Source organism: Haliotis rubra, unplaced genomic scaffold (genome assembly GCF_003918875.1).
Source record: "Haliotis rubra isolate DU_JTF1 unplaced genomic scaffold, ASM391887v1 Scf24, whole genome shotgun sequence".
In the NCBI taxonomy this organism is placed as follows: domain Eukaryota; kingdom Metazoa; phylum Mollusca; class Gastropoda; order Lepetellida; family Haliotidae; genus Haliotis; species Haliotis rubra.
In genome coordinates this window covers 2552153-2565498 of record NW_025766447.1, presented here as the reverse complement: position 1 = coordinate 2565498, position 13346 = coordinate 2552153, and positions in this window count along the sequence as shown.

Below are 13346 nucleotides of genomic sequence, written 5' to 3'. Positions count from 1 at the left end.
CTACAATATGGAATCATGGGGACAATGTATAAAACCACCATTCATCCGGACATCCACACACGCACACACGCACAAACACGAACACACACTCACAAACATAGACTAATGCTTAGTCTCTGAATATATATAATTTCGATAGTAACAAACAAGCCCAACTAAATTGAAAAGGAGCCCTAGGGAGACAAGAGATTCAGAACCTGAGGAAATCTAGACTTACTTTTTTTAGGGCTTTAGCACTGCAGAGAGGGCTTGGCAGTAGGGAAAATAATGTGGTTCAGGGACTGTGAGACAGACTAGCACAAACACTACACACGCACAAACACGCACACATGCACACACTCACAACACGCACACACGCACAACACGCACACACGCACAAGCACGAACACGCCGGTATGTAAGGGCAGTTATGACGTCCAGTTCAGAGGTATAAGTGACAATATTCATATTGAGTCTGGTTATACTAAGATAAAATAATGGCAGTACCTAAGTTGAAATATTCGACAAAATTATATTTTCACAGTGGTTCATTGTATCTTTAATTAAAACGTTTTCCAACCTGTTTTTACTGTTTCCTTTGAGAAATAAATACACAGCTTCTATTGGTAAAATCTGTTGTCTATGTACAACACACAGAGTCTGTGTATATTGATGTCCAACAGAAGCGTGATTGGTGGAATGTTCCTGTTCAAGGTGCTCACAAGACGGATACTCTCCGCCGACGTGCAGGTCGGGTTGGTCCTGGGTACCTACACAATGTTATGTCATCTTGACAGCTGTTTTCCTTCACACAACCCACGAGTGGTGCACGTGACGTTGTGTCCCACCAACGCCCTACACCTCAAGTCCTGCTCGAACCGGATCTTACTGAACTGCGTGTGACACTTGTACAATGTGGTTGGTGATTCCTGGAATCTTTACATTTTAAACATACGGCAACATAAAGAAAAGGTGTGTGTTACATTAAACGACCTGTGGTGACATGTGGTCTGTATAGAACCCTGGGGGGATACACAGAAACACCCAATGTGAAGTCATGAGGTATTCTTGAAAAACGTAGGATTTCACACAACAGGCTATTTTCGTTACGGTTATAATTTGAAAAAAATAATTATCCCATTTCCTTTACATGGCTTATATGAGACATGGGTGGCACACTTGTCTAAGGTGCCGCCATACGCTGTGCAGAGCTGCGCACACAAGAAACTTCTGTGGGTTCGAATCCCGTCTCGCCCAGATTCTGTGTCTTGGTTTGTCAGCACGATACCAATACTAGTGGGGTCTATCAGTGGCCGAGACCTGAGTAGTTTCTTCCAGATTATCGAGGACTGTCACATAAAGTTTAAAACACACATCAAAGTTTTCTCATTGAGTTCTCGTTGCAGTGGGGTAGCCCAGTGGTTAATGCGTTCGCTCGTCACGCTGAAGACCCGGGTTCGATTCCCCACATGATTACACTGTGTGAAGCCCATTTCTGGTGTCCACCGCCGTGATATTTCGTATATATTGTCAATATATTGTGATCATTTCTAAAACATGCTTCCGAGGGAGTAAGTACGATACACATTTATATAAAAAATGATCAAATCAATGATCTCGAATACTCGTACAAAGTCTGCCCAGCTTAGGACTGCAATAGACCTGCATGAGTTCAGACCAAGCCGTTCGTCTCTCTTCTTATACATGATATTGATAACACATTATAGCCACACTGCTGGAATTACACTTGATGGTAGCACATGGTGAAGAAGTTTATATACACATTATCAATGCAGCTTTCAGTCACATAGTCTGGATACAATCAGTAATCTGTGCTTTATAAAAGGTATTTCGTCACATGTAAGTCCCTGGTGACTAAATCAGTGTAGGGAACTTATATTTATAACATGAATTTAAAGTGTTTATTGAAGTTTTTTACCAAAAGAATTCTTATGTACTTTTTTTTAGTCCTCGTCATGAATCTTCAGGGATTTCATTTCTTGGAGTATGCATGTTGTTTGTTTGTTGTTAAACACCAAACTCAGGAATATTCCAGCTACATGGCGGAATATAAATAGTCAAGTGGGACCAGACAATCCAGTGATTGACATCATAAGCATCGACCTATGCAACTGGGATACTATGACATGTCAACCAAGTCGGCGAGCCTGACCACCCAATCCCGTTAGTCGCCTCTGACGACAAGCATGTGTCGCAAAAGACCAGTTATTACCCCGACCTTCACAGACGTCACATCTGCGGCTGTCTCTTAACGAGTTTTTTTTTTTTTTTTGTTTCAAGATATGATTATTCACATAACGCAAATCCATTATTCTTGTTTGTAATATTACTGATCACTTGTTGTTCCCCAAACACATGTACAACGTCATTTGCTATACTCTGTTAATGGAGTTACATGGTCAATGAGGTGCGCCATGTGGGTTTGACGCCGCTTCTGACATATATCATGGCATTATGATGAATTACAATGGAAATGAAACTATGTAGTTTCATTCTCCTCCAATGAAACTGTACTTGTTTGAATGGCATTTAGAAGCTGGTATGATGAACAGGAACGATGACTTGCTTGATAACGGTGTTAGCATCTACACCGAAACGTCGCATCCATTGCAATAAAAGAAGTGTGTATCCATAAAATATCGTTCCTGTTCAATGAGACTTTATACTTTCATCCTCGTGCAGTGAGGTAAACTTTGAATCGCGAGCAAGGGTCGATACCGGTTACAATTGAATTCAAATCAACGCTCGATGAATTACAAGGGCTATGTATCTATAGACCAGATGTACCTAGGTTCTAGTTTGGAGGACGGGCAATAACGTTCGTTGACGCTTGCCATTGAGCCATCTCGTGTCGTGATCCCGTGTCCTACGAGAACTTAAATGTGCAACATGTTTGATAAAATCATTAAATATCTGCTGCTTGATGATTCAGAAAAGGTTATCTTTGCTTCACGATCCCACCAGGACACGTGCCACATTCATTCCCATGATGCTTCACGACACCCAAGGGACATGGCGGAAATAGCATGGACATTCCTAAAGTACTATCGCCCTCAGCGCCTGTGGTCATCTCCACCTTAGCCAGGAAGGTCCGACCTACATCACCACAGGGTATGTCAATATTGTTATCTACATGAAGTTTCCGCTCTGTGTTAATGGTGATGAGCGTCACTCAGGTGGAGTATCTGGGTCAACAACGATTCCTGGCGTACTGCGGGTCTTGGGCGGACATAATGATGGTACAATATGCCGTCACATGACGGGTATGGTAAGCCAGTTGGTGGACAACATGTGATGTCCATTGAACTGTTGGGAAACCACAACCATTACAAAATATTAACAAGCCCGGTTCTTTTAACCTAAACATGATCAAATATAACCTGGACAAGACAAATGACGGCGTCAAGTCGTTACTGGAACTACATTTTCTGAATCAATGTGATTCACCAAAACGATCAGAGTTGCAATATCATCGGATGATAGTGTGCATGTAGTTCCACGGTATCATATCAGAGATGGTCTCTGATCAAATGTACCTTCAGAGGCGGAACTCATCGCCAGTACCTCACGGGTATCGTGTAGCTGGATGAAATGTCGATTTGGTGGTTAGAATCTAGCAGTCTGTAGATTGTGTGTAATCAGCACAAGACAGCCTGTTTATACGCTCGCCATTAAGTACAATGTCCCAATTGATACAGCTGGAATATTTACTGAAGTGCGGCGTAAAACAACACTCACCAGTGGTCTAGATAAGATGCGTATATGCGGGGGAAATGCACCATTGACAGACAAAGTTTGAGGTACTTAATCACAAATACCCATGACGATTTCAAAGCCTGTAAAGATCTGGGTTACAACTGATCTTCAGTAACCCATGCTTGTCGGAAGAGGCGACTAACGGGATCGGGTGGTCAAGGCTCGCTGACTGGGTTGACACATGTCGTCGTATCCAAATTGCGTAGATCGATGCTCATGCTGTTTATCACTGGATTGTCTGGTCCAGACTCGATTATTTACAGACCGCCGCCACATAGCTGGAATATTGCTGAGTGCGGCGTAAAACTAAACTCAATCACTCACTACGACTATCTTAGCACTAAGAGAGCTTCGAAAATCTAGGCCCTGGTTTTTGAGGATAGTATGGGGATGAACATGGTTGACTGTTGACGGGGTCAGTTTGTCTAGGGACAATACGATGTCAATAAAACTCTCGTTCACACGTGACAGGTGGCAGTGTGTGCAGCTGAAGATTGTCCATTTCTCAGGTTGTTGTCTGCATACTACACCCCTTATCTACCGCCCACTGAACTTAATCCTTGCCCTAAACGCAAATCACACCTGCACGGTAGAGTTTTTAAAGCGATGAGCTGATCAGCGCCTTAGGGGTCTTTCAGGGAGCGAAACATGATGAAATCTTTTCCAGGACATTGATAACAGAAGTGTCGCTGGACCGTGTATTGAAATCAATATGAAAATAATCAGATTGTATATATTATAAAAGTGTTATTCTGAACTATTCTCTGCGTGGTGCAACGAATTTTTAATTGACCCTCGAGCATATGAAAATAGCTTATTCACACGGAAACATATGATATGTATTACTTACCATACACACAGAAACCACTAAATGTAGGAACATTCGTTTGATGTCTTTGTTACTCTCGATCTGATATGTTCGGATTTTTATTTTCTATCGATAATCTCTTTAAGGTTAAATATCACATCCGGATCTGTACCATATGGGATTGAGTGAGTAGTCACTGCAGTGATGAAAGGCTGTCCCCTTGACGACCAAGTCTGATCTATTACCATTTGTATATGAGTCACTGTTTGTCAAGTAGTCAAAGGCGGATGTTGACTGGTATTCAACCGATCCACACGTTTGATTTATATAAGGTATACTGACAAGTTGAGTGAGTTGTTGAGTGAGTGAGTGTTTTATATAAGGTATACTGACTGACAAGTTGAGTGAGTTGTTGAGTGAGTGAGTGAGTTTAGTTTTCGCCGCTTTTAGCATTATTCCAGTAATATCACGGCGGGGGACACCATGAATGGTATTAACACATTGTACCCGTGTGGGGGAATCGAACTGGGTCTTCGGCGCGACGAGTGAACGCTTTAACCACTAGGTTACCACCGCCTCACCCAATGATGAGTGAGTTGCTGAGGTAGTGAGTATGGTGTTAGCAATATTTCAGCAACATCACGTCGAAATCCAGAAGAAATAGCCTTCATGCATCGTACCCATGTAGGGAATCGAACCCAGGTCTTTGGCGAGACGAGCGAACGCTTTGACACTAGGCTACCTCACCGCCCCAATACTGATGAAACGGTTTAGTTGAAATGTTTGTCAAATGATATGTGACATTATTTCACGATACCAAACACATCCATCTGTAACTGACCAGTCCTGACAATATTTTGTCTGTGTAGTTTGCCCACCTGACTAATATAGGACTGATATTTTAACGGCTTCCCCATATGGGTTGTGATGCGAAGCCAACCTTAAACTCACTACCACCCTTAACAGCCAGTGGCTGGTTAATTGTGAGTCATTCGTACCCAATCACAGATCAATTAAAAAAGGTTTCTCTTTACAAGGAAGATCAGCTGATACTGACACCTGTTAAAAGCATTACAATAATTTCAACAGTCTCTACTTCGAACCCAGCATTTTAAAATAGAGATCTCGGATTCGTACATGGATCATATATTTTCAAGTACGTGTCATTTATGTCCTTGATATGTATGAGTAATAAGAAAGGAAAGTGACAAAGCCAGAATTCGAACAAATTGCATCTAAAGAAGAATCCGAGATACATGTATTCAGCAATCACGTGTTTCTGCATCACCACTTAGACGAAAAAAAATAACTCTCGTTCAAATGCATTACTTGTTTCAAATCTCCATTTATATACGTTTAACTATTGCTTTGCTTACCCCGTACTTACCGAATTCATGAATTCTGTATGAATCCCTGGAAGCAGGGCGGTGGATTAGTGAGGTAACGTTTAATGAATTAAGGACTTCGACAAAAGTTAAGCCGGACAACTACGAACATATAACTGAGTTTGTTTTATACACGTTTTCCAGAAATAAACCGTCAGACAATTGCGACAAAATTATTCAAGGATTTCTTATACGATTACCCAAAACAGCATGGCTGTAATGGCATGACACCAGGTGGTCGCAAAATTATGCAATCCGTCATCGTGAGAGCGGTTCTCAGGCATGCGCAGTGAGTACATTAGTTCTCGCAAGGTGTAGTGGCAGTAATAGAACAAGGAGTGAGTGAGTGAGTTTAGTCTTACGCCCCACTCAGCAATATTCCAGCTATATGACAGCGGTCTGACCAGACAAACCAGTGATCAACAGCATGACCATCAATCTACGCAACTGGGATAAAATGACATGTGTCAACCACGTCAGCGAACCTGACCAATTCTAACCCTGATCACCTAGCCCCAAAGAAGGAAAAGATATTTTGAAATAAATAGATTTTGTTCTTATCAGTGTGAATGACCTATTCCTTCTTGAATACAACACCATGAAGTCAGCTATGAAATGAAAATGTTTCTCTCCTTGGTAACTTTCAGCAGTGAAGCACCAATCAACTTAAAATACTTGTATCTACACTGGATCAGGCCAAAACGGCACCATGTTAAACGGCACTACAACAAAGTGACTAAAAGCTGACTAAAACCATAACATACAATGTTGCAACACAACAGTCGATTAACATGATAACAACCATTGGTTTGTCTGTTATTTACATTGTTGTAAAGTAGGGGTATTTCTGACTGCGTCTTCAAACACACACGGCTTTTCATCAGTTGGCACGACGTGAGGAGCCACATGTAGGTGAGTACAAACGTTACACGATACACCCGGATAAACCAAGCCAGCGTGACCCAACATACAGCATGTCAACTTGATTGCAGCTCTTCCTGGTATCGTTAAACATGGCAAAATCACATGTTTGTGCTAAAAATAATTACACCAAATCAAATAAATCGTTAACCAATGCAGTCTAACTCCACATCTGAGATTTCTCATTACCTCAACATCTCCACATGACAAAGTTTTTGTCCGGTTCGCTACTTAAGTGTCTGGATTCTTAAAAGGTCACATGCAACCAAAAAATCAAACATAATTAAAACACAATTATCACATGTTCATGACATATAATATGCATAGCTGATTATGAAAAAACAAATAAACAAAAGTATAAGCGTATAATCGCAAATCAAAAGTGCAATATTTTGTACTTGTGTTTACCTCCCTCGAAACGAAGCAGCCGGGATACCGAACCCAGTCAGAGCGGGTGGGTGTGCACTCAAGTGTAACGGCTGGTTCATTAGCAGATGCCGCCTCCACGGCTCAATTGTGTGTGTATATATAGAGATGTTGGGTTTTGTAAATACATGCTCATTTTTCGTGTATAACATTTTGCAATCAACAGACATCATAACATGTCATGTGTTCAAGTATCACACCTGCCTGTCTGTGTAATTACATAATGTGACAGAGACCGAACTCGGGCCATAAATCAATGCATTTTGTTTATGGTGTATAGCCTGATTGGTGTTAAGTTCGAATTGCATGTGGTCAGTGATTGCAGTTGTGTATTGAATATTGTCATTAGCAGACAGGCAGGCAGACACACAGGTGTCAATAAAACAAGACATTGAGTTTTGTCTGTGACAACGACATATCTATATCACAGTTAGAAACTGTGTCAACGCTAAATAATGACATTGCTTTTAAGTATCGAACTGAGAAAGTGACTCGGTAAGAAGAACGTGTGGTGAAATAGACAAATGAAATTATATAAACAGTTAATTCACTGTCATAACATATAAAAAGTTCGCGCCTGTGAGATATCAACAAAACATTAGAAAAATAGCTCACACCAAAGCCTTCACCGAGTATTCACCTAACAATCCGCTTCCAAGCTGCGCGAACCTATTTACTTGCGCACGTGCTATGTGCGCAGCCTAGCTGTTGAAACCCGTTTTCCCCAGAAATCTCTGGGGAAAATTAGTGAAACGTTTGAACTCCGATTTCGCGCGGTTTTCATCGCGTTATTTTTCAACTTTATAAGTTGAATTTGCATTTTTGACTATTTGTTTCGGTATGTCCATACCGAAAGGTATCAGAATCTGCAAAGTTGTGTATTACGTTGCATGTGACCTTTAACAGTCTTCTGTTGCACATCAGATGATCAGCGCCTGGCAATACTGGTCAAACCATGCTTTTCCCGAACACCTGGTGTCATTACTGATTTTCTACAATCCTTTCAGATAAACGAAACTGAATTCCTCGCGTTGTTTATTTAGTGAATAGATTGCGTCGAAAAAGTGTCTTCCTATTCTGCTATTCAGTGTGTTAGTATTTCGACAATGAAAATACAATGCGCCTAGATATACTCCAACACATACACCGTGATTCACTTTAAAACAATATACCCGAAAAACTGGTGACATCACGAATTTTCAGTAATCCCTTAGATTAAATATATATTCAATACATTTGTACCTCCAACGACCAATGGAATATGTTTCGTGGAATAATCGAAACTGGCTAGTAACTATTATTTGTCACACACTTATCAACAGTGTATTGAAGCATTTGACAGCGTATTTCATCTAACCTAACAAAATATCAAACTGAAACTGCAATATTAACTATGCATAATTTTTAAAGACATTTTAAGTTTGAATTATATTTTATAAGTAAGTTCTTTCCTTACGGTTGCGTGAATGTTATAGCGATAAGGAAACATCAAATATTATCATCCAACATATATTAGCATTTCAATAGCTACTACATTTTGAAATTATATCCTTCACTGCTTTGAGTTTTAGCTCAGAAACTGTTATAGACATAAATGTTATGTTTTTTTAAGAATCTTAGAATCTTATAGCCATTTGTGTTTGATGACGGCATTAACGTAACAAAAGCTGGACCATCAAACTGTACCTAATGGTTGTGGTCTTCAAACTTGAATGTATAAACAGCTGAGTGGGCCCGGCATGGAGTAGTTACCCAACGATGAACAGTCAAAAAGTGTTGGCAATTGAACCCATAACGCCTTAACAAGCCATGTTGTAAAGTGAATGGGTAAATTTTCTGCAAACTGTTTGGGTGGAAATTATTGCTAAAAGGGATTGGCGCTTATGAATACTTAACTTGACGCGTATTTTTTCTAAATCCCAAATTTGAAACAAATGTGTCTGGCTTGACGAAATAGAAAACTATTAAATAACTATTAAATGAAATGTTTTTAATTGGAGACAGACTGCTGAGGGTATTTATAACGGTTTGTTATGTCATGGCATTGACAACATTTCAGTTTACAGTTGTCAGGTAATTTGGAGTCGAACTTCATTTTGGTCACTGAAACGTTTTGAAATGCATCCAGACGTATACCATATATAAGGTTTGTAAGTTCATATAAACAAACTGTATGACATTATACCCTCTACGTTTTTACATAAAGAATAACGTGCCATTCCATAGTTCATACGTGCAGTCTCGGTGAAAACATTAACTATACCACACCCATTTGTATGCTGATACAAATAACGTTCTATACTGAGTTTATATAACCAGTTGACCTGTAAAACGCATTCCATACCCTGAAAATAGTTACAGCATGAAAATTATGTAGATACTCACTAAAAAATATTATTATGAAGAAACTGAGAAACTGACAAGTAGCTGAGAAGTATAACATATCCAACTTAAAAATTCTACATACACAACGTAAGGAAATGTCGACACTTTGAATGTCGACAGCGGTGTTGTGGAAGGGTTGTTGTTGGCGTCGCGTTTGTTCAGATGTTAACGGCTCATAATACTATAATTAAAAACACGGTAAAGTCCTGCCGCCTCAAAGGCACGTGTATTGACAGGACCCGGACGCTCCCTTGATCATTTGTCAATGCTTTAGATGAAAACAAATTTGATTTTCATTGGGACAGTAACATTTCCATGATATATCACTCCATTTTTTTCCGCGATCACAGTGTTGCATTTCTAAATGTGGAATCGTTTTATCAAATGAATTGGCGTTATCGGACAGCACATAAAACCTATTCTTCTCTGCTAACAGTTGAATTCAAAATATGAAATCTAAATAACAATCCGTCTTGTGTTAAAATCGCATTACTACATGGAGTTTTTTGGCCACCATGCACCACAATTAACATATTCTGCCTTTAGGTCGTGAGAATCGAATCTTGATCAAATATAGGATATTGTTTGCGCTGTAGCTATTACACGTGTGTGTGCACGTGCATATTCGTAATCTTTTTGTTGACGTGTTTGTGGTCACCTTTAAGAGAAGACCGGATATGTCTGATGACCATTCATAAACACATGTTTATTATATAGAGTCTCATTTCATTTCATTATGAAATGGATTTGTCACTTACATATTTCCATGTAGGTTTTGGGGACGTAGGGTAGCCTAGTGGTTTAAGCTTTCATTCGTCAAACAGAAGAGACCAACTGGCCAAACACTTGCAGTTAGCTAGTTGACATACAGCTGACACATAACATAACACATGCAACATAACACATTATAACAGTATTATAACAAGGACATCAGATCAGCTAAGGTGATTTCAAGTAGAACAGGCATCCCTTTGTCCACTGTTTATCGTGTTTTGAAAAATATTGCAAATGGATATGGCATTGAGCACCAGGGAGGCGCAGGTAGGCCCAGAAAATTGACTGTCGGTGACAGGAGGCGGCTTGGTATTCTTGTTTCTAAAAACAAACGAAGGACTTTAGAAAACTTAAGGCTGGATATGACTGATAGAGGAACTGTGGCTGTCTGTAAGGAGACCATTAGAACTGAGCTGCATGCAATGGGTTGGCAGAAAAGTCGAGGAATTCCAGCACCGATCATGAAACCTGGAACACTAAAGGAGCGAAGGTGGAACTGGTGCTTACAGCATAGAAATTTTAACTGGGACAATGTGATTCCAGCACCGATTCTCAGATGAAAGTTCTGTGTGGCTGTTCTTGTGGCCTAATACAATGAAATTCTGAACCAAACAAACTGAAAAACCTTTGTATCAGCGCCCAAAGTACAGTCCGAAATTTAACGTGTGGGGTGGCATATCTGTGTTAGGGGCAACGCCCCTCTGTGTGTTTGAAGGGAATATGAACAGTGAGCGGTACACAGATATTCTCGAGGGACATTTACTTCCATCTGCTCACGTGTTGTATGGAAATATTTGGATTTTCCAGCAGGACAACGACCCAAAACATCATTCAAAGCATTCACAGGCCTGGTTTCGGACCCAAAATATGACATTATTAGATTGGCCAAGCTATAGCCCTGACCTAAATCCAATAGAAAATGTTTGGGGACTTATGAAGGAAAGTGTCAATAAGAAAAATCTGACAAATATTGCTGAAATGAAAGAAAAGGTGGTCCGATATTGGGACAGCATGGACCACGATATTCTAACTTCTTTGATCAGTAGTATGCCCCGCCGCATTGAAGCCGGCATTGCTGCCCATGGTGACTTGACAAAATACTAACTGTTCACTTGTCTTTGAATCTGGAGTTATGTTCTGCTAATATTCACATTTAATACGTGAGTAATGAGTGAAAAAAATGTAAAACATTACAATCTTTAAATTCTCAATAATTTCTGGTTGTACTATAGAACATACGTTGTACAAGTTCTTATACCAATGTCCTGTCTCAAGAAAGAAATTTCAAACTATGCCTAGATCGTGGGAAGCGACTAATGATGAAATCTTTGAGAGATGAAGTACGTCACAAGCATGGCACATCAATATGGCCTTGTTTAAGAATATTCTACATCATTTTGACGTTGCTTATACATGTATGGTTTCGTGTGAGCCAACACCGCCTTCTCACCCTAGTGTGCCACTAAAGGTTTACCTCCTCGTAATTATAATTGGATGACCACACACACATCTCTTCGAAAGACTGGAATAAAATAGTACCCTCGGGCCCTTTACACCACGATAGACGACTATGTATATTCAGTAGACTAAGCTACTTACACATTTAGTCAGACATCCACTTACACCTTACTTAAGATAATATCTAAAGATGTAAAGACAAGATGAAAGTACAACTATACACTCTGTATCACTCAGACGGGTTTAAAAGCATACCTTCAACTAATGGATGACAACAAATCTGCAATTTTTAAAAGTGATTGGCTGCAGTTGCACTAAAATCCACCACATCCTAACGTAGTGACGTAGGCATGTGTAGCGTGGCCGATCAATGCTCACAAGGCTAATTAGACTGAATAGTTGGGTGCAAGGGAAGGTATCATCTCATCACAGGAGACTGACTGACTGACTGGGTTGGGTTTTACGCCGCCTTTAGCAATATTCCAGCAATATCACGGCAGGGGACATCAGAAATGGGTTTCACACATTGTACCCATGTGGGGAATCGAACCCGGGTCTTCGGCGTGACGAGCGAACGCTTTAACCACTAGGCTACCCTACCACCCTCATCAATGGAGACACACATTTATACCTCCAGATATCGAAGACCAATCGCCTAAGACACCTGGACCATTTTTTCCTCTCCGGTAGAAAGAAGCAAAAGCGACGTTTTCTTTATAATATACTAGGCACATAAAGAAACTGTGCATACAAAAATTTAAAATCTAAATTTATCAAACCTGTGTAGACACATAAGGATTTAAACTCAGAGATTAGTGACATGTATCCAACATGCATGCACGTGCCACGTTCCGTGACTGCCCGAACCATCCAAGGACTTCGCCGTATCCACCCCAACACAGTTCGACAACGTTTACGTCATCACGGGATCAGACCACGACGTCCCGCAATACGGCCTATCCTGACAAGACGTCATCGACAAGCTCGCCGAATGTGGTGCCGAAATCATGTCCGCAGACCCTTGTTTTCGTGGAGAAATGTTTTTGCAGTTGATTTCCAGGTTTAACATTCCCCATAGTGATGGACGTCAACGTGCCTATAGACGTGGGGGAGAACGTTATGCACAGGCCTGTGTCTTGGAGAGGAATCGCTTTGGTGGTGGTTCCGTAATGATTTGGGGTAGATAACAGCACGCCAAAGAACTCCTTTGGTAATTGTTCAGGGCAACTTAACTGGTGTGGGCTACAGGGATCAGATTCTTCGACCTGTGGCAATTCCTTTTCTGCAACGTCATGGCCCTGGGTTAACATTCATTAACAGGACAATGCCCGCCCTCGTACGGCAAGGGTTGCTATGGATTTCTTGCAACACCACAACGTTGACTTACTGCCTTGGCCTGCAAATTCACCGGATCTCTCCCCGATAGAGCATGT